The sequence below is a fragment of the Oreochromis aureus genome, linkage group 23 (genome assembly GCF_013358895.1).
Source record: "Oreochromis aureus strain Israel breed Guangdong linkage group 23, ZZ_aureus, whole genome shotgun sequence".
Taxonomy (NCBI): Eukaryota; Metazoa; Chordata; class Actinopteri; order Cichliformes; family Cichlidae; genus Oreochromis; species Oreochromis aureus.
In genome coordinates this window covers 21,623,165-21,648,201 of record NC_052963.1, presented here as the reverse complement: position 1 = coordinate 21,648,201, position 25,037 = coordinate 21,623,165, and the positions used below count along the sequence as shown (strand labels likewise).

The following is a 25,037-nucleotide window of genomic DNA, read 5'->3' as shown; positions in this document are numbered from 1 at the left end:
GTCATGTTGTGTTTTCCACTTTTATTTACTCATGTATTTAAAACAAAAGCTCAAAAATAATCCAGATGCTGTTATTTGCGTGCACAGCTGCAGAATAATAATAAAACGCGGGATTCATTTATTAAAAACGCGCGGGGGAAAAAAAAACAGCGCGTGGGATTTGTTGACGTAGTAAGAGTGCGTGAGGATGGGGTGAAGGTGCAGTAGTGTTCTCATCATCATCATCGTCATCATCCCATAACTGTGTGTGTGTGTGTGAGTGGAACATCGCGGTCAGCTGCAGGCCTGCACGGTGCATGTGCTCGTCTGGCTGTTTGTTTACATCTGCTGCCTCTTCAGGGCCTGCGCGAAAAGAAGGAAAGTTAGCCTTCAGGCTGGGAAACGGTTCCTACTTATATTTAAAACATTAATAAGTAAAGGGGATTAAAACGAGTGTCTCTATTGTGTAGTTTTAAAACAAACGACTGTGGTTTTACAGTAATTCTGCTGTTTTGTATATTCAGATATATGTGTGTGTGTGTGTGTGTGTGTGTGTGTGTGTGTGTGTGTGTGTGTGTGTGTGTGTGTGTGTGTGTGTTGGTATAATACAGCTACAGTAGGGCGCTGTGGGTTAGTGTCGCTGCTGTGTGGAGCCTCCTGATGTTCTGGGGTGTGTGTTATGTAATATTTAAGCTCGCAGTCCAGATAAACACACTCAGCATCATGTTTGGGTTTTTTTTTTTCATCCTCCTTCTTTAATTCTGCTCAACATTACGAGAGGCTAATCCGCACAATGATTTACTTAAGTTAGACTTTATAAGCCGGCTGCCTGGCTCCCCTCTGCCCCTCGCTGTGCAGGTGTGTTTGGGTCCACGGGCTCCATAAACCCGGTGGGGCTGACATGTTGTTTTAGGATCCGGGGCAGTGGGTCACTGAGGTTTGTAAGCACCGAGTGTGTCCACAGGCTCAGCACGGTGCAGTGTGACAGGGAAATATACCAGCCAAACAATATCACTAATAGCGCCTGCGCAGTCCAAAAAAAGCATGTTGTAATGTTTGTCTTCCTGTAGCAAATCTAAATTATTATTTTTATTATTGTTGTTGTTGTCATGCAAATTTTATCACCATGAAAACGTGTTCCTGTCTTTCAAACTTTTTTTTAAAAAATATGTATTGAAAATATACAAAATATATACATATTTTATTTATTTACATTTTTTTTCTGGAGTTGTCTTGCTCGCCTATTCAGCAAAAACTCGCCAAACGTGTCCTCGCGCTGCAGGATTTTGAATTTCGCGGATGATTTCCCCATACTAGTTGCTTAGCAACTGAATTCAATGATATAGAGAGAAGTGGGCATCATTTTTCTTTGTCTCCATTAGTAAAAGTGGCAGCAGAGGAGGCACGCTGCTGCACGTGAAGCCAGCAAAAACAAAAAAAGAAAAAAAAAACTTTACACCCTCTCTCGTGCATTTTCGCCTATTTTAAAATAATATGATTAATTAAAATATTTTAAAATGGGCCGGGCTGCTTGTTTAATTGTGTTTAAATTACAAATAAATAAATAAATATGTGGGGCCTGCTTATGAGACAGTAAACCTTAAAATAAAATAAAAATAAAAATAAAATACCGCGAGGTTCTACTTTGGCCTACCTATTGCACGCGCTCATTATGCATGCAGTTCCTGTGCTCCTCTGCATTAAAAAAAAAAAAAAAAAAAAACCCAAAGAGAAAGTCACGTGACTCGCCAAGATAAGACCTTCAGCACAGGCAGGAACAATCGAGGTTCCTCTGCAACAAATCCCACACTTGTGCGTTTACATTGCGTTTATGGATTCCAACCAAAAAAAAACCACACACACACACACAGACACACACAGACACACACAAAGAAGAGGAAAAAGAAGAAAAATAGCTTTGAGAGCATCCAACAGTTTGCTCTTGCACAAATATCCCAATCTAGAGAGAGATTTTTAACCAAAGGGCGACAGAAGAAACACACACAGGAAAAAAAAAAGAGTTTCAAATCTCATAATGGGTTTTGATCCGCCTATTCTCCAACAGCTTTGCCTTTTTCATGGGTTTTCATAGCCGTGTTGGCAGCAGCAGCACGCGGGTGTGCGTGCGTGTAGGTGTGCGCGCGCGCACCGGTAGGCCCCGGGAGCTGGGAGCGCTTCGCTTTCCCCGCTATTGATTCTGGGGACGACGGTGGCCCGACAGGCTCGGCTCGCCCGTCCGCGCTAATTAAAGCAGCTCGTTGTCACAGCTATGCGCTCTTTAAAACCAGGCTTCAGCAGGGTGGAGGGCGGGTGGAGGGACTCCAGGTTTTTCCTATAAATCCAAACTTTTGATGATGAATATTTCATGGGCCTTCAATCAGCCGCCGATACACACATACAGGCAAAATCTGCGTGAGCGCAAGAAATCTAATAAAAAAAAAACAGTTACTTAATGAGATTCATATTTGAGTAAATGCTTCTGTTTGAATAAAAATAAATACACGTGTGTCTATTTGACTGCGACGTTCACGCTTGAATATATCCACGCAGACTTACAGGTGTTTGGGTTTGGGGGTTTTTTATAACGTTTTTACTGTTTTTAAATAAATAATACACACCTCTGAAATCATATTTATATCCATTCCGTGGCTGTTTCAGAGGGTTTGAGCGCATTTACCACGCACAGGGTTTCTACTTTTAACAAGGCACAGTGATACACGCCCCGCACAACTTCCTCACTTTCTTGGCTCCACTTTCTCTGAAAGCACACCTATGGGGCAGGTGGGTGCCGGTCTCGCCCTCTGACCTGGTGAAAATGTGCATACGCACAACTGGATTCTCCCTTCAAACCCTCCACCCACCCAACCACACACCCACCCCAAAAACCACCACGTTCATATTTACTCCACGTGTCGGGCGCATGAATATGGATTATTCAGAGCTGCTCTCCGCAGGGAGCCTTCCGCTTCCACGTCTACATGGATTTATGTGTGCTGCAGAAGAGAGAGAGAGGGAGAGAGAGACGCTCAGAAAAACCTATCCCTCTGTCTGCTTCTGACTTCTGATCGTCATTAACAGTGGGTAGGATTTCCAGCCACCATGGCGCTTAATTTCACCCCACTCGTGTCCCGGTTGTCGGGCTGTCATCGTGGAAATTTTACGAGAAATTGTGGGAGCTGCTACAGGGTCAGTTTCATTTTTTGTGTGAAGATAATTCCCATTTTTAAAAAAAAATTTTTTATATTACTATATTTACAATTGAATATACATTCCGCACACTTATAATAATAGTATAATTTATTATCATAAATATAGTTTTATTTGTGAGTTATTTGTAATTTATTCTGAATTATTTATTGGTAATTAGGTAAATAGTTTTGTTTATAATTTAATTTATTCGTAATTTATTTTTGTTTGTTTTGAATTCATTTTACAGCAATTTTACAGATTTTTTTCAAATGCACTATAACTAAGATTGACGCAACTATTTTAGTTATTATTCTTTTACTAGTCATCGTTATTCTTACCCCATCATCATCATTATTATTATTATTATTATCATCATCATTAGTTGCATATTTTTATGTAAATATAAAAAGAAACTGTCATGCTCGAAATTTACGGGAGACTTTTTTTCCTCCTCTCCTCTCGACATCAGAATATTTATCAGAGTCAAACAAAAGCAGTAGATCATAACAGGCCTCCGTGTAAATACAGCTTATCAAGACTCTATTGTGGCAGCAGGGAGAGAAGAAGAAGGAGAAGAAGAAGAAGAAGAAGAAGAAGAAAGAGAGGAGGACGTTTTAAAATATGACGTGACTCTCGGGGGTTTCCTCTCTATAAATTGTGAAGGTCATGGTTTTGTGAGCAGGCAGGATGGATAGGTGGAGGAGGAGGTGGAGGAGGAGGAGGAGGGTGGGGGTGAATGGAGTCTGAAGGCAGCTCAGCTCTCACAGAGGTAATGTGCTTCAGCACCTCATCTGCCTGCGTGCATTTCAAAAGCGCAGAAAGCCTGAGCGCTGAAGTCTAATGTTTGTGGGGTTCTTCTACTCCTCTTCCTCTTTTTAAATCTCGCCTTTAACTCAGCAACACGAGAGCTTTGATTAGCAGTTCAGATACAAAATGCTCCATTTAAAAAAAAAAAGAAAAAAGATTATTGATTATTTAGACACCAGATTTTCAAAATAAATTCACCTCAAACGCTCCTGCACATCCCTGTAATTGTTTCTCGCTTTCACACTGTTGTGCTTCGGGTTTAAAACACCGCTAAAGTGGGTTTTTTTAAATTATTATTAGTATCATTGTAATTGTTTGTAATAATCATGTAATAAGCACATAATTTTCGTAAGTGCGTCACGGGAATTTAAATTTCTTATTATGAAGGCGGCAAATAAACACACTTACAGGAAAGTTTAGTAGCAGCGAAACTGCTTTTTTGTTTGTTTGTTTTAATTCACACACAGGCACACACACACACACACACACACACACACACACACACACACACACACACACAGTATAGCAATGAGTTGTATTTTCCAAAGGAAGTTTTTAGACGAAAAATAGAGTCCCGTTTGTGTTTTCTGTTGCGGGTCAGTGCGCAGACTCAGACCCCACACACCCCTCATTAATTATTATATCAAATTATATAATATACAACATATAATATATCAAATGAAATCAGCTGTTCATACATGTGTGTGCGCGTAATTTTAGTCTCTGCGTGTTCTGTGTGGCTCACTTTGTGTCCCTGAAACGCCTCACTGAGAGGGAAAAGTTATATAGACAAATACAGAAGAAGCCCAGAAACTGAAACTAGACTTCTAACCCTTCTTCATCCGCCTTTAAGCTCATCAAGCACAAACGTGGATCTCTTCTACACTAAAAAAAGGAAAAAAGCTTGAATAAAACCAGCTCACCTGTCAGTTCCCTCCATATTTACCCGCATTAAAGTGACTTAAACAACAACTCCTTCACGTTTTCATGAGTATTTTTCCACAATCAAAGCCTAATCTAATCCAGACATCTTCTCCACACACCCCACCTCCCCCTCCTGTCCCCCCACCCTCTTTTCTTTTTTTCTTTTCTTATAACCACAGCTTTTCCTCTCCGGCTTCCCTGACCTTACAGCGCCACCCAGTGGACGCTCGGGCTGACTCCACGTTTGATTTTCCCAGCTCCTCTTGTCATTATCTCCAGCAGAATCAACAACATCCTTAATCAGAGTTAATTAATAAACCTGACATTTTCGTTTAGCTCGAGACTGTGTGCAGGTTTGCAAAGGTTTTAAGTCACTTTGTGTCATTTTGTGGACTTCAGGCTGGAGAGTTAGCCGTGCAGATACAGGAAATGGGTTTAATGTGCATTTATTTAAAAAATAAAATAAAAAATACAATGCTATCCATTATTTATTAATTAAAGCTAAACTTCTTATTGCTTTTTTATTATCATTATTTAGGCATTACGATCACTGAGCACCGATGGAGTATGTGACGTGTGTTTATCAGACCGACCTGTCAAAATCTCTACATTTTCAGCTTTTCATCACTTAAATAAGAAGCTAAAGAGCTCTTTGGTATGTCGTTGGTTCATTGATTGGCTAATCTCCTTTGCAACACTTTTGTACACTTTGTAGCTGTCCAGACGAGTACGGTCTCCAAGTGTTTAGGCCATCCAAGTTAATGTTTCTTCCTGAGCAATCAAAACAAACAAGTTGAGAACGTGGTGGATGCTTTAAGAGGAAAACAAGGTGTTCAATCTGTTTCTTGCAGATTCAGCTATAGATGTATCATCACTGGGAACTTGTTCCTGGTCTTGATATGATTGTTTAAACATTAGGCAGCTTTGGCTGTTTTATCTTTCTCGTTTTTAATTGTTGTAATTTTAATATGTTTGTGTGAAACAGGTCTGTCTTGTAAATGAGACAGTCTCAGTCTAACCTGTATAAATAAAGGTTAAATTAAAAAACATTACTTAATAATATTAATAACATTACTGAATATTACTTATGGCTTTATTTATACTACAGCACTTGGGTATTATCGGTGGCTCTAAGAAACTATTGGGTAAATATGATAAATATAATATTTTTTTGCAAATTACACACAGTTTGTATCTCCCAAAAACTAGTAGCTGTTTTCATGCTTATTTTGAAAATTTTATCACCACCTCAAAGGGTTTCCTGTTGACATGTGTTGTGCAGCTTTTTTCAGTTATGATGCAGTTTGGGGGGGGGGGGATTGAGATCTTGTTTTGCAGCATCCTCGGTTAAACACATGCTCCACCCGTGCTCATGATCCCACATAAAAGACAGCCAACCCTGCTTTATTTGTAGCCATGGGAACCAGGAAGCTAGTTAGTGATCTTTCACATTTTCTCCTGCTGTAGATTCGGGTGACACGAGGTTGAGGCTGGCTTTTCAGTTGGTGCACATGCGTTTGGAAAAGCTGCTTTGTGGTGTTGTTGTTCCTGCTAAGGCTACACTGTTGATCTGTTATCATTAATGTGGTGGTTCTTTTCTGTGAAGAAGCGTCTAGTTCACTGTTAGTTTTTAGTTTTATTTAGGTTTGGTGAAAGTGGAGGAAATGGCTTTCTTGAATACTTATTTTTGATTCCATGCAGTAATCTGAGTACTGCATAATGTATTGGTTTTTTCAGTGTTTTTTTTTTTTTTTTTTAATCTCAGAGACCCCCCTCAGTTGAAAAGATGTTGTCAGGGGCTCAAAAAGCCTCTTCCATGCCTTTAATGTTCCAGTGAGTTTAAAGTGTATTTAGGCTACTTTTAGCTTATTTCCAGTTAGTCTATAGTTACTTAACTTATAGCTTTCTGTACCTAGTTTAGTATTTTATCCATTTATCCGCTATTCAATTTTAGCAGTTATGCATTGCTTTGTCTGTCATTTATCAGTCCTTTTTGTAGCTAATATCTTGTTTCTATGGTTAGCTAACAAGTTTAGTTACTTATCCATACTTATATTACTATTTTAGCTGTTACTATTAGCCATATTTCTTTGGCAAATCAATTTATATATATTATAAACACACTTTTAGCTGTCTATGCTTATCAGTGCATATCAAAACTTGTCAATACATGCTTATCAATAGTTTTATCTGGCTACTTTGACTCAGTTCATAGTGTTAGCTTAAAATTGAACAGTTAGCTATATTTTTGGCAAAATAACATCAGAATATTATATTCTATCCATACTTTAAGCTTTCATGCTAAAAGTGTTTTACCACTTTTATCAAGCTAGTTCAACTCTTAACTCGGAGTGGTAGCAAATTAAATACTAATTATTAAGCAAATTCATATAGCTATGGGTTTTTATAAATAATTTTAGCTAGCTACTTTAACTTTTTTCCCATTATATTTAGCTAATGATCTGCTAATAATTTGTTGAGCCATGCTACTGGATAATATTTCTCCTGGAAGCTATACTTAATTAATTTAAGTTAGCTGCTCTATAACAAGTTTTTTTTATTTATTTCATTATTTTTAGTTACTGATCAATAATTTGACTTTGAGCTGTACTTTTTGCAAAACAGTCGCAATTTTGGCTAGCTACTTTATATCAACTGTTAAATTTAGTTAACATTTGTATAAGTGTTTCAGGCATTGATCACTTTTATCAGTGGTGCAGCTGATCTATTTGAATCGTGTATACATTCCCTTTGGCTTCTATTTTCTCACCCTTATCATCTTTATAACCGGTAATCTTACTTCTCCAGATCCAGCCTATCATTTGCATTATCATTAATATTCCTACTTTTAAAGTGTCTTAGTGTTTCAAAGAGTTGTATAAAGTCTCTAAATTTAACACAAAGTAAAGGGGAGCAAAGTTTAAAACAGAGTAATATTCTTGCGGGGACCTTTTGAGATACTCATGGCATGTGTTTCATCTATCCATAAAGTTAGTGAACCCAGCCTGACCTATGACTCCCAGCAAGAGCTTGTTTACTTCTAAAATCTTGTGTCAAAAAGCTGGTCAACATTTTGAAGCACTCACAGCTTTTGTGGACGCCTACTGACAGCCTGCTGCCAACAACTTCTATTTATGTTGGCTCTGAAAAAACAACAGTACAGAGAGGGGGATTCAGAAGGTGCCAAGTTATGACTTGGTAACCTCAAAAAGCAGAGAAGAAGAAGTGATTCTCCGAAGACGCGCCAAACACTTTCTGCTTACAAGCAGACAAACATCACATGGGGACGACTTCTCTCAAATAGACATGGATTTGGAGGCAGATGTTTTTTGTAGTTTGGGCTTTGAGGAGGTAATTCTGGGGACATTTTGGGTTTAGTGTGATATCAGGATAGCCAAGATCAGAATGTGGTTTAGCTCTTTGGGACCGTTTCAGTGTGTCTACATGTAAAAATGTGAACATAAGTGTACAATAATGTTCCTCACCATAGGCCTGCACATTAGATTTTATCAGTGTCCTATCCCAGGGAGCGTCACAGGGCGGTGACGGATCTACAAGCCAGACGGATCGATGGCTAGGGGACAGAGACAGGGGTCGGTCGGTCCTCAGGGGTGCGCCGGTGACATCTCCTGCTGCAGCTCGCCGGCCGGCCGCCAGCTCGGGTCAGCCATCCCAGCAGGCCCGCTCGCTCTGGCAGCAGTTACCAAGGTGACAGCATGTCAACGCAGCCCCACAGCGCCACTGAGGGCAGGAGGGAAGGGCGGAGGGGAGCGAGCAGGGAGCCAGATGCATCACCAGTTCTGATGGGTTTGTCAATACTGCTTAGATCCAGGGGGAGCAGAGCCCGCCGTGACACACGCTGGGCCTCTCCAGAGAGCACACACACACACACGCACACTCCCTCACACACCATCCTAATGCTGTAGGTGCAGTTTGCCTCGTGGGCACTTACTTTATATCTCTAAATGAAACCTTTGCAGGATATTGTCTTGTCCCTGTTAATGCAAACACTTCTGGGAACATATAGACACCATCGTTTACAGTATGAAACATACAGATATGTGTTCACATGGGTATATATTAGCAAGTTAGATCTCCAACAAGCTCCAGTATCCCTTCACTGACACCACCTATCATATTCCAGTCTTTAGATTAGTTTGATAAACCTTCATTCTTACTAATGTTTGGAGGCAACCCCCAAACCCTGAATGTTTCTACTATGACTCCAATAGGAGAATATTTAACTTACTTAAGTCGAGTTCTATAATGTAAAATGTTTTGGCATTGCATAACATATTAGTTACGTTTTATATTTAAATACTTAGCTAGGTTAATTATTACAGCTAATGTAGCTTTCTTTCTCTGCCATTTCTTTTAAATTTAGCTACATACTAGCTAAATATTTGGTGTTTAGTAACATATTAGTTACATATTTTAAATATTTAGCTACATAATAGCTACATGTTCTATTTAGATACATATTTTAGATATTTTAATTGTTACTTTTAGCTAGCTATATTTATTGCTTTTAGATAAGTCTTAATGCTGCACTTCTACCATTTGCTAATACTTTAGCACAGTTCATTGACTGCGAGAGGGTCCTGAATTTAAACCCTAGATCTATATGCCAGACCTTCTGGGTGAATTTTTTATGTTCACTCTGTGCTTTCCCAAGTTTCCTCTGGAGCTCTATTTTTTCCCCCAATATCAAAAGTATCCTAGGTTAACACTACCTGTTTTGGCCCAATAGAGTCTCACAAAATGGAGTCTATTTTAGCTTCTAAGTTGTTAGATTAGTTGCTAATCTTTTCACAAGGCTGTTTAAAACTGCAAAATTGGTTAGCAGGTACTGGCCTTAGTTTTTCATTAGAACATCCATATGTTATCCCAGTGGTATAAACTGTGAAAACATAAAGAAAAAACATATTTACACATATTTAGTCTGACAGGTACCTCAACACAAACCCTAACCATTGTCAAAAAACAACATATTCCAGCATGTTTGTCTTAGAAATTCACACAGACATGTCAGGTGACACAACTATTGTGTTCTGGACTTATTTGCACAGCTGGTTTTGAAAAATTAAACCATCATCATGAGTTATATCCTCTATGGTTAAACAGATAAAGGTACATTCTGTTCCATTCATACAGTTAGAAAGGATTTATGAGGATGTTAGATATACAACTGCAAGTCATTTAAATGATCTCAGTATAGTAGGTATGCTCTGCTTACAGTGCCTATTGTAACAAAGTAAAGTGAGAGTACTGAGATGGTTAAATATGCAGTTGTTAGTGTGCCTCAACAATGAGTTGATGGTTCAATTCCAAGACAGCTTTGATATGTAGACAAAAACATGTAGTGTTGATGTAAAGCATTAATCCCACAACGCAATGCACAAGTGGCCATAAAATGTCAAATATTACATTTTATTTCACTCACTGTGTGCTTACACACCACTCTGCATTGAATTATTAGTTACAAATAGTCTCTGGTCCTCTTCCACAGCATGTCTTTGGCCTGTCTTCTTCCCATCACCCCCAAACCAGTCACAACAGATGGCCGCCCCTCCCTGAGTCCAGTTATGCCGGAGGTTTCTTCCTGTTAAAGGGAGTTTTTCCTTCCCCCTGTCACCAAAGCACTTGCTCATAGGGGTCATATGATTGTTGGGGTTTTCTTGGTATCATTGTTGGGTCTTTACCTTACAAGCTAAAGCACCTTGAGGCAGCTGTTGTTGTGATTTGGCACTATATAAATAATATTGAATTGAATTTGAGTTTGTGTTGTTGTCTTTGTCTAATGTTGCTGTGTTTTGGACTTCAGAGGCACCGTATTTAACCAACAGAACTGTTTGAATCAATTATTGATACGTCACAACACAAATCCAAGTAGGGAACAGTGACATACTACAAACTCACCTATACTACCATTGACAGCATCTTCACAGACTCAGAAACACTCCTCTGCACATGCCCACATGCTGGATGGAGCACATATTTTGTTGTACTCCTGTATCCACACAACAATATTTACAGGGCCACACACGCCTGACTGAATGATTATTTGAGGATTAAGCTGTTGGTGCAGGACTCAAGCTGACAGATAAAAATTACAGTAGTGTGTGCAGCGGGACCAAAGAGAGCGAGGAAGAAAGAGAGAGAGAGCACGCCTGGCCCATCTGACTCTGTATCTCATTAACCAAAGTGAGGGGCGATGGGGGGGCGGTTGGAAAAGTAGCATCAGCCAGAGGAGCTCAGAGGAGCTCGCAGTGTAACCATTTCTAGGCCGTGGATTTAATAGATTACTAATGATCGGCCACAGGTTTTTCCAAGTTAGACATTAAAAGGCGGACGCCCAAACTGAGATCATTGCTAATCCGTAGGTTTTCACCTCTCCCGAAGCCCCGCTTTGATATGTGAAGAAGAGCGGCGTACACATGCTTGAATTCAAAGCTGTTAGTTTTGGGGAAGGAGAGGTTTACGGCTAATCTAACGCTCCTATCTCGGTGTGGAGAGGTGTCGTTGAAGAAGGTGTGAGGATATGCAGAGCACCTGCGATTCCACACAGGCTCTATATCCAATCTGACCAATCCTCTTAGCAAGAGAGAGCTGAGCTCTGCCCTCCCTCGAGAAGTCTCTTTTTCATTATGTCAGTGTTTAATGCCTAACGAGGGAGAGGAGAGGGGTAAAAATATATTTGTATAGTGTAGCTTTGGCAGAGCTTGTTTGCAGCTAATGCCAAAGTGCTACTGTCAATTTTTCATGGCAGTTTCACGACCACCACGACGTCTGCATCCTCTCCGTCCTTCCAGTCGACGTGAGCTTGCAGGAGAAAAGTGAAAAACCCGATTTAAAGACTTCACGTGCGCTCTACCTCTGGCGCGTCGCAACACGACTTTAGCAATCAGCAAACACGGAGGTTGCCTGCACTCAAACGCCATTCGAATGGCTTCCGCTGCCGTTTAAAAGCTTTGCTCGCTGAAATAAAAGTAATTAATTGGTGTTATACACCAAGGACATAATTATCTTTTCCAGTAACTGGCACATATTTAATTACCAGTAATTGTTCCCCGAGCCTTGTTCAAAAGTGTTGTGTGCACCAGACAGTTCTGATATATTATACACTAATCCTGCACTTGATACTCAGTCAATTAGGAAATGTGTGTCAAAGAGCAATCATGTAAACAGCACTGTGGAACAACACACATCCTTCTGAGACATGGGCCTTCATCGGTGTCCTCGCACACACACACACACACACATCTGTCTGCAGTTCCTCCTCAGGGTACAAATCCCTACCTATCCCATTCCTTCCCAAGGTGTTAATGCCTGCCAGATTGGAGAAAAGTAATGTGAGATCATTTCGCAACAAAGGCCACAGATACTGATTAACACGGGGGGCTGCTTTCTCGCCAAGTGGTGCGGTCCCATTTAAAAAGCTAAATTTACTCCCCTGTGCCTTGGGGTGTGTGGGGCCAGAGGCTGCAGTGGGGCCCTTGAACATGAGAACGGGGTTTAATAAGTAAACAGGAGAGGCAGAGCAAGGCGCTTCTGATCAGGGCTTATTTGCCCAGCCGAGCCCCTGGTGCGCGCTACTAGCTGATTAGCCCTGCCGATTGTACCTTGTAATTGCAGTGCCTTGACCCCCTCCAGGCAAATATTAGATTTTAGTGATTTAACCTTTCCAGTCGTCAGAGCGGGGTAAATTGCCCGACCAGATGTTAAGGAGCCCAGCGGTAGTCCGCAGCCCTTCTGATCAGCAGGGAAAAAAAGCTTACAGATTGAACCTTTTCTTTTTAATATTGTCTCAATTTCCTCTGGCCTTTCAAGCTGATTTTTCGCAGCGGTTTCCTTCCCCGAGAAACGGTCATACTCCGATCCTTATCCCTCCTTCTCTGATGTCGGGTTACAAGCGAGACGTATTATTTAAAATCAGTCCAGTCACAGTCATTAGCAGGGGACAAATGATCAATGAAGAGATCAATGGCATATATTAACCTAGCAATCAGTTCTTCAGTCGAGTCACTCTGACAATTTGTCAGCTGGGGAGGTTTAACACATCCACTGGGACGTCATGCGGGGGGGAAATGATGCCTGTTTACGCCACTGTTACTGTTTTAAAGAAGCACAGAGAGAAGATACCCTTGTAAGTAACAAATTGCAGACGAAGCTGCACGGCCTCCATTTCCTTTGCCTTATTTTCCACCCAAAGCTCTGCCTCTCTCTAACAGTAAGGCGGTGATTGATGTGGGACTCGCACAAAGCGTCCGTCCAGATGAAGCAAAGTGAAAACATTACTGCTAAAGCTGGAATTTCCCCTCGACTCTTCTGATCAGACCCGGCATTTGAAAAATTCTCCCAAATATGCAAATCTGCTCCTGACCGGAGGCCTGGTTTCGATCAGTCTTTGGAAGCCTGAAGAGGTGTGCCTAGCCAAAGCATAACTTTGAAAAGGTCAAAGACACCACCATTCATGATCTTATATGTGGTACGACCCCTGTGTTCTCAGGCTTTCACACACTTGTGCATGCAAGCCTTTGGAGGAAACCGTTATAGGATGCAACCGGACGAGGATGAGGATGGCGGAGGGGCAGCGGAAGTTTTTCTTAGGTCATTCCCAGACATTATGAGAGATCTCGGGTTTCTAGATCCAGATCCTCTTCCTTCCCACCAGGCTGGGGCTGAGGAGGCTGGCAGCTGCGTCTCCAGGCCCCGCTTCACCCCTTGTCTAATAGTTTCCTTCCTCCTCGAGTCTCTCACCTGAAAAAAGAGTCGGATGGAAGAAGGGCAGGAAAAATAGTCATCTTTTCATCCCAGCGATGGACTGAAGTAACCCTTCAGCTGTAGAGGTAACCCAATACTGCCTCCTGCTCGCTGTCTGAGAGGACAGAAAGGAGAGGCCAAGAGGAGAGGGGGGCACCCAAAGTGGTTCCATGTGAGAAATGGAAGTGAAGTCTGGGAAAGACAGGGATTGACACCCTTGACACCCCTTCATCCCCCTCCAACCCTCTCCTTGCCGACCGACTCAAACCGCCTTACCGATCTTTGTCTTCCAGCGAAGCTCGAACGTCAGACAGTGTTGCTTTGTAGAAACTGGGGTCATGTCAGTGCAAAGAAATCATTTTTGACTGAATTTGAACATCATCGGCTCCAGCTTTGGGCCCACCCATTTTTCCACCATCATGGCTGGTGTGTAGCCAGTTCTGCCTCAGGGCCTTTTTGGAGCCAGGCTATTTTGAAGGATTTGAGAACCAATTGTTAAGTAGCATTGCCAGCAGAAAGTTGCAGTAATTTCTCTAGGAAGAAGATCAATCACTGGTGAATTTCTTGCAGTAGCCTCTCCCATAGCCAATGGCATCAGGGAGTCCAGCTCCGGCTCCAGAGTGCTCTTCCCAGCCTTTTGGTCCAGACACCAGAGACATTTTTTTAAAGTGGAAATGGCGTGAAACCAGTTCTAGAGTAAGCACCAGCACTACACAAACAAGAGTTGGAGCCTTGTATTCCTTATAATGGTCAATAAAAATGACATGGAGTTGGACCTTCTCTGGCTTCTGAAATGGGGGATACCACATAGAGTTTGAGAAGCATAGACACTGTAAAATGCTGCTGTTTGGCCCTAATCTGAAGACATTTGCTTCTGAAAGCTTGAGGAGAATAAAAGCATGAAGTCTCTCAGGGTTTAGACAATTAATTATTACCACCTAGAATCAGAAACAAGACCACTAAAGATGTGTTCATTTGCTACACATGGATGTTATTTATGGTTTATCAAAAAAGGAGCTCATCTCATAATTAAATACTTTCAATAGGAGCGAACTCCTTATAAGGGCCATTAGGTGGTGTTCATTTAGTGATAGCTCTATCTGAGAAAATAAAAAGTTTTACATTATTTTTTAAGATAACCGTTTTTACTAAAACCCATTGAGCAAAAGCATCTTAATGCACCTTAAGCTTGAATTAATGAATTAATGGTTATTGAAAGATGTTTCAATGATCAGCAATTCATGCAAAGGTTAAAAAGCGCGAAAATCAACCCCGTTCTACCTCTACTTTTAAGTGCTTAAAAATGGAAAATTTTTCTGGCATTTCTGCTCAAAAAAGCAGATTCGATGGGGTCAAAAGCTGTGGAAGGATTACCATGCCCTTATTTTGACAACTCGCATTTGCAGTTTCAAGAAATAACTTTCAGTCTTAGACCATTTTTCTGTGGGTTTGAATTTCAGCATCTCACATCTGGCAAACTCCACACTGTCTCCACACAAAACTCCACACAAAATCTTTATAAAATATGAATAGAGTTTTATAAAAAGAACAGGCCTCAGTTAGCGTGTTAAATGCTAAAGTTCATGACAGCACAATTAGAAAAACACTGAACACGTATTACTTGTTCAGAAGTTTTTCCAAGAAAAAGCTTCTTCTCTTTGAAATGAGCACTGCAGCACAGCTTAGGTTTGCAAAGTAACATCTAAACAAACCACAAGACTTCTGGAACAATGTCCTTTGGACAGACGAGACCAAAGTGGACATGTCTGGTCATAATGCACAAAACCAAACACCTCACACGAGCTGTCAGCGCAGTGGTGGAGGGGTGATGATTTGGGCTTACTTTGCAGCCACAGGACCTGGACATCTTACAGCCACTGAGTCAGCCATGAACTCCTCTGTATACCAAAGTATTTTAGAGTCAGATTTGAGGAAATCTGTCTGAAAGCTTGGACCAAACTGGGTCATGCAGCAGGACAATGATTCTAAGCAAAGCAGCAAATCTACAACAGAACGGGCGAAAAATAAAACTGACTTCAACATTGCTGCTGAAGGTGGTTCTGCAAGCTACTGAATCATGGGGTGGACTTAGTGTTTATTATTTCATTCTAATTCTGCTCTCTTCTTCAGTCTCCTCCCGAACGTGCTTTTCTGTTACACTCGGTTCTCCGCCTCCTGAAGCTGCTGGTGCAGCAGCAGCAGCTCCAGTCTGTTCAGGTAGCTTTCAACCCCTTGCGGAGCCACTCTGAGGAGGAAGCCTAATATCTGCAGACATCTATGGCCACCGCCCAATCTGTTGCACGCTCCATTCATTTCACGCACTGCCAGAAGTGCTTTGTAATTATCCTGATATTGATGAAGGCTGATTCCAGCAGGTAATCGCTGGCAGTTCAGCTGTTTTTACGCATCTCAGCAAAATGTCTCTATCCATTACCAGTGGCAAATTAATTTCCACTCAATGGCCATACTCGTTGATAATCTCTGAATCAGTGTGTGTGTGTGTGTGTGTGTGTGTGTGTGTGTGTGTGTGTGTGTGTGTGTAAGAAGAAGGATAAGTAATTCCTGTCAGAGCTCTGAACCATAGCATATAACTTGCTTTACCCCACACTGTGGGTGTTAGGCTGACACTACATAGTACACTCTGTGTTTTAGTCTCTGTGTGTATTCACTGTTGGTTAAAGTAACAGTTTTTAAATGTTGCAGGGTGGAAAGGTTGTTCATTTTCTTTAATATAGTACATTTACACATTTTAAACAGTATGACGTTATTAATAACCAAGTGCTAGGAAGACGGGCCTGAGAATGGAAAAAGAAATTGATAGAGGAGCTGGAAATGGGAATAGGAACAGTAGTGGGATTTGAAATAGAAATGGGCATGGAGAAACTGGAATAAATTGGAGTGATAGTGGTGTAAATGGGAAACGAAGTAAGCCAACTGGGAGTGAGGACTCAACAGACAGGAATATAAATGGACTAGAGATAGGAAAATACACTCACTGGACACTTTATTAGGTGCACCTTGATAGTAAAGGGCTGAATTACCTTTTGTCTTCAGAGCTTTCTTACTTGTTTGTGGTATGAATTCAGAAAGATGCTTTCAAGACTCATTAAATACTTAATGTTTAATGTAACTAGACCCAGTGATCCAGATCTAAGTTAGTCTCTGGTCCTCATGTGGTTTCATGAGCCTCCACAAGCAACACAAACACCATCCAAGCAAAGTGGAGCTCAGAGCACAGCTCACGAGCTGAATGAACATTTTCTCCATTCTGTTGTTCACAATGAACCAGCTTTACCATAAACAATATGGAGCATGTCCACTATGTGCAGCCCCAGTGGCCTAATGGATAAGGCACTGGCCTTCTAAGCCAGGGATTGTGGGTTCGAGTCCCACCTGGGGTGATTTCCAGCAGAGTGGCGCAGTGGAAGCGTGCTGGGCCCATAACCCAGAGGTCGATGGATCGAAACCATCCTCTGCTAGGACTTTTAGACAGAGGCTGGATTGGAAACTGTTCCTGTTTGCACTCAAGTCTTTAAATCTTCATGGCACAGATTCAACAAGGTGCTGGAAACATTCCTCAAAGATTTTGTTGACATGACTGTATCACACAGTTGCTACTGATTTGTCGGCTGCACATCCACAATTATAATCTCCTGTTCCACCTCATCCCAAAGGTGTGCTGTTGGACTGAGATCTGGTGACTGTTCAAAATCTGTTTGATATATAAAAAAAACACAAAATGAAGAAACATGTGCTGAAAAATAACACAATGAGTTCAAGGAATTATTCTCAGCTCTTCTCGTTTAAAGTTATCCCTGCTGAATCGACACAAACACAAATATGAGTGTCTCTCGTGTCTGTTGCTGTTCGCTTGGCTCCACACTTCGCTTGAGAGTCCTGTAAGTATCTGGCAGCGCTGCCTGATACCGAGCCCGTTTGAGGAAGTAACATGCTTCGGTGTTTACAACAGATTTATCAGGACGGGGCTCAGATCTGTTTCAGTGCGATTTGTGCTCATGTTCAAGACTTTCTGCACGCTCAACACGTGTCACACATGTCTGTGGTTGGGATGATTGCTTTATAGGAATGATACTCATCTCAACTATGTATCTGAGGCATACAGACAAAAAAAAGAAGCACAGGCATCATTTTCTTAAAATTTGCAAACTAGCAGCAACCCCTCTAAACTCAGAAAAACAGCATCTCACAGTTTATTCAACTGTTCCAATATCAGAGCTTCGGCTCAGAAGAGAGCAGGAGAGGCTTTGCAGCTGATGAATAAGATTCTGCATTAAAGAAATCTATGAAAGTAGCTAAAACTAATATTTCTGCTCCCGGTTTCCCCCTGAACTGAACCACATTTGTATATCAGTTTTGGCGTTAAGGCTTTAAGGCTATGCACACGTTAGCCTGGGGGAATCAAACACGTGGGCCAAACGGATTAATCTGGCACGCTGGTTCCACAGAAAGTCATCAATAATTTCAGTTTTGCAGTAATGTAGACAGCTGTGCCTGATCTGGTGAAACCACACAGCAGTGCAGCTGTGGGGTAAGCTGGAAGTACTCCTAGATCGCAAACAGTAAAATATAAAATTTTATGTGACCAGGACATTTGAATGCAAAAAAAAGACAAAAAGCCTTAAAATTCAACCTCTGACCTCTGGTTCAAGCTCAATATATTGATCTGAAGGTGAAAGTGATACTAATGTCATAAAGAGCTATTTGACTCTGCCATTGTTTGCATTGACAGCATACAGACATATAGTATAATATATAGAGCTTCTAAATATCACATTACTTTATTTTTGCCTTTGTTATGTTGCTGACGATCTGCTGGAGGTTTCTTCCTGTTAAAAAGGTGTTTTTCCTTCCCACTGTCACCAAAGTGCTTACTGGTAAGCGATCATCTCTCTATTATTGAAGGGTCTTTACCTTACAGTATAAAGCACCTTGAGGTGGCTGTTCTTGTGATTTGGTGCTATATACATGAAATTAAACTCAACTGAATAACAATTTGAAATTTTTAAACAAAATAAACTTGAAATTTACCCACATAACTAAAAAAAAAAGTATATTAAATAAAGTATATTAAAAGGGGTTCAACAGGGCAAATAACAAGAGCCTACATTTTGCACTTGTTTTTACTACAAACGTACTATACATATATGTATATAGCTGCCTTGGTGTAGGTTTGCACTCTCAGAGTGCTTCTTGTTCCTTTCGGTGGTTCAGTGAAAGTTAATGCTTTTCACTAAAAGTGTTGAGTTTTGCACAGTGGCAGCGATGCCACTTGCAGAATCGGACCAACATCAGTGCTGCCTTACAAATTATTCTTTGCCTTCATGAACATGAAGCAGTCATTTTGAGTCAAATGCATCTTAACTGAATAAAATCAAAGGTTTATTTATTTTAAAAAATGACCTTTAAGGAAAATATGCTTGGGATAAACTGAATGCCTACCAGTAAAGTTAATCTCATTTTGATCAGTTTCCATTACATTTAATGTTTTACAGCTTGCACTGTTTTTTTCTTTAACTAAAACTAAACTGAAAATAGATGTAAAAAAAACATTTTGAACAAAAAACAGAGAGAAAATATCTTTAATTTCAGTTTTTGTTCATTTTGGCCTGTTGACGCAGGCGTGTTTATTGAGATTTTGGATCACAAACTTGAGTCAATGACGTTCAAGAAGTTCTGTGTTTTTATTTTACTACCTGTACTGATTTTCCCAGATCCTGCCTCTGAGATAGGCCCTCCACATTATAATTAAAGATAATAATTAAAATAATAATTAAAAACACTAAAGCTAACACTGAAACTAATAAAAGATTTGAAAACAGTAACAACTAAGGTGAAATAAGAAAATCCACTGGAAACTAACCGCAGCTAAACCGAATTAAATACAAAAAGTCAAAATGAAATAAAAATAAAATACTAAATTACAATAACTCTTGCGCATATGTAACATGATTACACAGAAAACTTCCATGTAATCAAATTACAAATTAAGTTAAATACGTTTTGTTCATTTTCTGAACGCAAAGGAAAGTCACTTTTTTCCCAACGCTTCCCAAAATTAAAAGGGTTAATATCTCAAGTTTTCAAGATGTTTTATCAATTTTATTTTTATATTTAAACCTTTTAAATTTTAATTAAGTAATAAAAAAAATGTAAAGGAAATAGATTTAAATGTATATTTATATTTTTATAACCTATTTTCTGTCAGAGTTTTGGCTAGTAAGTCAAAATTTTGCGACAATAACCACAAATGTTGACACCCCCCCCCCAAAAAAAACTTTTCCATAGAAAAAATGGACCCCCTGACTGAGCTGCATTTGAAATAAATGATCTGCCCATTTCCTCTTTTTGCCCATTGCCAGCACATACACATCATAACATGTGTCTATCCTATGGTTTGTGCATCGCAGGATAAGCGTGTGCATTATAGGCTCAATACATTAAGGCTAATATGTGCGACTCATGGTGTAAATGACCACTTACACTTAAATACAGCCTGCTGTGATGTATTGTGGTGTACTGGAGATCCCCCTCCACCAGCAGCACTAGGGGTAAATAAATACGCCTTAAAAGAATAAATGAGCTTGAGCAAAGTGGCCCTTTGAGTCCCCGTGTTTGTGGAGCAGCCATAATGGATTCTTTAGAGCCGTGAACGGTTTATAGGCATGACAGCCATGTTTCGGCACGATGGGCTTATCCCTACGCAAGGCGCTAAGGATATTAGGGAATCAGCGTAAAGCAGCATGGAAATGATGACTGGAGCAAAGCCTCAACTGGCTGGTATTATAAGCTCTCGATTCTCCAGCACTCCATCCTTAGGAAAGAAGGAAAAGCGGGGGGGAGGAAGAAGCGGACTTGGCAAAGCTCCACAGTGTGATATCCTCCATTATTTCTTGCTCCATCGCTGTTTTAGCTCTACAATTAAAAGGATGTCACTCAATCTGGGGGATCGGGCAAATTGAGAGGAGGTCAGTGTCGCCTATTGTGGCGTTTCCTTTTCAAGACGGTGCTGGAATCCCTGTTGTCCATATGGAGGAGCTGGAAGACAGCCAGCACTCTAATGCCTGGCGCTGAGTTGCCATGCATGACAACTGAAGCCCATAAGGTTCCCTAAATTAAATCCTTTTGCTTTAGTTTCAGGGCGGATTTGCTGTTTTCACACCAACTGTTAATGTTTTTTTATTATTATTATTATTAACAAAGTGAAAATGATACATTCTCTTTCTGCACGTTTCAGCCCATTGCATGGTTTACCTGAGTCCACTGTGAGCTCACCAAACGAATATCTCCACCCAATCCACCCACGGTGGCTCGCTTGTCAAAGGCAGGCCACAGCAGAAGGATGATTAATGTCCCACCTCTCACGCCCCACTGTGAATTAGAGACCACAGGTCGAAACTATTTTTCTTGGTGAGCAGGAGCACGCTCGTGGCGAAAAAATGGGGCAAACACTGTTTATCATCTGCCTGACGACAGCCCTCCTCCGGGCAAATTAACCATGCGGCCATATCGACTGGCACGGGCCGGGAGTCGGTGCCCCTTCACTTTGATTAATCTCCCCTTGTTCCTGTTCCAACTCTATCAAAGTAATCTAAGTGAAGACACACAGCATTGATCTGTAAACACAGCATATTACTGTACTGAAAACACACAAACACAAACACACAGAGGAGACAGGACCAAAATTACTGCAGGTGTGATTAGAAAAGGAAGCATTTTGTCTCATTTTTGATGATAAATATGTAGGATAATGAAGGGTTTTCATACATGAAGGTGTGACCAGCACCTGGGGTAAGTTTTTGTACTGTAGTGCTACCTCCAAAGTGTTTACATGAACCGAGACACCAGCTTCTATTGTCTTGCCCGAACTCTTCCTCTTTGGGATTTTCTTCGGGCAACAACAAATGGGATTATCTGGCTAGACTAAATTAAAGCTTAATTAGAAATGTTGCATTTCAGATTTGAAAATACAACAAGGAATAAAGGATACGGGCATCAATGGATAACAGATATCTAATTGATTAAGTTAGAAATGGCATGCAGAGGAGCTAGGTGGAGGTGGGTTGCAAAGCGGTCTGCAGAGGCATGATACGAGATATGATACGGAATGGCACTGAGATTGCTTGCTGTGCCGGATGAAGACTCCAGTATACCCGCTGGTAACGTCATCATACAGCCACTTTTATTTATTTATGTTCACCATTAAGGTGCAGGTATCCACTGCAGTATTCTCCTAAATAATAGGTGTTGCCACTCAGATAGTAACCCTACATCAGCAATGATATAGGACGAGAAGAAGTCGAAAACAGAAGCCAGTTTTTTTTATATATATAAAGTCTCATGTTTACAGAAATTGAGAGGAAGTATTCGCACATACACTCATGGGGAAAAAAGGCTTTTCACAGGACTGATGCTGTCCACCCTCATCGCTTCCACCAGGGATTAAGAGGGTAAGTAGCAACCAACTAATCAAATACACTTGATTAATTGATCGTCAAGTGTGGGCACCTCTTTAAAAGCAGAGGTTTGGGAAATTTGTGGGTTTGGAGCATTCAGGTTTCAGTTAACACCAAGGAGGAAAGATATCAGCAATGACCTTAGAAAAGCAACTGGACATTTCCACACAATTTAAAGTCCATCATTCTGAAGTGAGAGAGATTTATTCACCTTTTGAAAAAATTTAAGACAGTTGCCAATCTTCCCAGGAGTGGACATCCTAGCAAATTCACTCCAAGGTCAGACTGTGCAATGCTCAGAGAAACTGAGAAAACACCCGAGAACTACATGTGCAACTCTACAGGCCTCAGTTAGCACGTTAAAAGTCAAAATTCATGACAGTACAATTGGAAAAAGACTGAATAAGTTTGACTTGGAACAGCTTCTCTCTTCTTCCGCTTTTTTCCATCAGTTGGCAGTAGGAACAGGAGTGTGTCCTTGGAGTCAATAAGCTGCTGTAGGTCACAATGGGTTCGGGACTTCTTTGTGATTTGCTTCCATTTGTAATCAGTGGTTATGGTGCAGGCTTCCTCGATGGTCAATCAAATTTTCTCTATATTTTCGTTGATGTGGTTTCTCCACTTTTTTCAAGGAGCGTTGCACCTTTCATTGAGCTGGTCTTTTGCGCCATAGGAGCTTTGACGGTATCCGGTTTCTGTTCATTCGGCACACATGGCCAAACCATCAAAGTCCCCATCGTTGTAGAACATAGCAACACATTTTAGGTTTGCAAAGTTGCATCTGAATAAACTACAAGACTTGTTTTGCAGCCACATGACCTGGACACCTTGCAGTCATTGAGTTGAGCATGAACTCTTTCATATACCAAAGTATTGTAGAGTCAATGTGAGGCCATCTGTCTGACAGATGAAGCTTGACCTAATCAGGAGTCTTTGCAAAGGTCCGGTCAAAGTCCAGACCTCAACCTGACTGAAAGGCTGTGGTGGGACCTTAAGAGAGCTGTGAATAAACCTCAATGAACTGAAACAATGTTGTAAAGAAGAGTGGGACAAAACTCCTCCGCAACAATGTGGGAGACTGATAAAGTCATACAGAAAACCATTACTGCTCGTTATTTCTTCTCAAGGTGGTTCTACGAGCTACTGAATCATGGGGTGGACTGTAGAAGAGTAAACTCAGTAAAGGACCAGATATAAAGTGCAATCATTTCAAACGAAAACTAAGACCAGTAAGACCACCTGCTGCTCAGCAGTCACAGCAGAAAGGCTGTGGTTCACCACACGCTGCTGTATGCGATGCACATGAAAACCATCAGCCAGCACTCCCTGTGGGAAACTTTGTTTTCATCTCAACGTATGAAGTTCATCTACAAACTTGTGCGTCATATAATGTTGTGTTAATCCATCTCTGCTCCGGCTGCACCGCATATGCAAAACAATCTGCTTTACATGTAGCCGTGCCAGCACATTTGGCAAGCTCTGGCTGAGCTTTTTTTTTTAATCATTATTGTGTTATTTCTGATAACTCGTGCAGATCTGCCGTTTTAAATCCTGTTGCTTGACGCTGACAGCACAGCTCTCCATTTGGCACATGGCGTTCACATGGAGTTGAGGAACACGTGCAACATCCACCGGCTCTGCGGGGGTCATGGAGGTCGCCCGATAGACGTGTGACCTGGATCCAAAAAACAAAACCGGCGGCAGATACATGGCGTCAAACTCTGAACCATTAAGTTTAAATATAGAAACAAATTTTCACCGTGCTAAAAGAGGTGAAGCCAAGTTTGTCATTTTTTAACCTGTGCACAAACAAGTTTAGAGTTTAAGGTTGTGTCAGTGGCTGCTGTTAATTTATAACACCCCCCAAAAACTCAGCAGGGATTGCTCCAGAGTGCCAGATCCCTGCAGACTTGTAGCTGCACCATGTGGCTGGCATGCTCGCCCTGCAAAACACGAGCTTTCAGTGAGGTGTGACTTTTAGGCCGGGATACGGGCCGCTGCTCAAGAGAGAGTTTAGAAAGTGGTGTAGTAGAAGTGGCCTTTATAATTGTTTTAAAATGTTCTGCTCTTGCTGGAATGTACCCTTTTTTTCCCTTTCTTCTTATTTTTTTCCTTTTTTAATTCGCCTCGTTTGTCAGTTCAGGCAGATTATGCAGCTCTGTGGTTTTGCTGTCATGCAGCTTGGATTATCCTGTTCATGCTCTTCTTTTGCTTTTTGTTATGCTTTAAAAAGCTTTTTCTTTTACTTCACCAGCACACATGTCAAGATTTATCTGGTACAAAAACAAAGTGTGCGGTAAGAACGTGGTACCATGGTACCACAGGCACAAACACAGGACTTTTTTTTTCAGTAAAGTTCTAGCTTACTGAATGAGTAAATTGTAAAAACACCTGCAAGAAGATGTACTTTTTTTTTTCACCAGATGTTGTTTTCATATTCCTGTTAATGAAATAAACACTTTAAAGTTGGGGTACAGCCATAAAAATGATATATAAAACAGGGAAATATTTTCTGAGTATGCACAGTTAAACTTGAGCTGCTACCAACATAAACTTTGGATAATCATAACACGAACTAATAAGTAATAGGAAAGGTGTTTCTAAGAATTGTTGGATACTTTCTGAGGAAGTACACTGAATGAACCAACCTAAAAGAGTCACAACAACAAGGTTGAGTTGATGCCGGAGGTTTTCTTAGTATTTGAGCTGTATTTTCTTTGTAATTACCTGCACACCTATTTTTACCTTGCTGTATCCTACTAAAGACAAAACTGGGAGACCACACAGATAATGCAGTTTAAGCTAAATAGAAATACACAGCAACTAAATGGTTACAAGAAAAAAACACCATCTCCTGCTGGGGAAAACAGTGAATATGTTAGCGACCAGGCCCATTTTAAA

The 25,037-nt window shown here is 40.8% G+C and overlaps 2 non-coding genes across 2 annotated transcripts; both read left to right on the top strand.

Moving 5' to 3' along the window:
• The first annotated feature begins 16,990 nt into the window (after positions 1-16,990).
• Positions 16,991-17,063, top strand: trnar-ucu. Its single transcript has one exon. It is a non-coding gene; the product is annotated as a tRNA-Arg (tRNA).
• Positions 17,064-17,069: 6 nt separating this feature from the next.
• On the top strand, positions 17,070-17,141 carry trnam-cau. The gene has a single exon. It is a non-coding gene; the product is annotated as a tRNA-Met (tRNA).
• Positions 17,142-25,037: the final 7,896 nt, after the last annotated feature.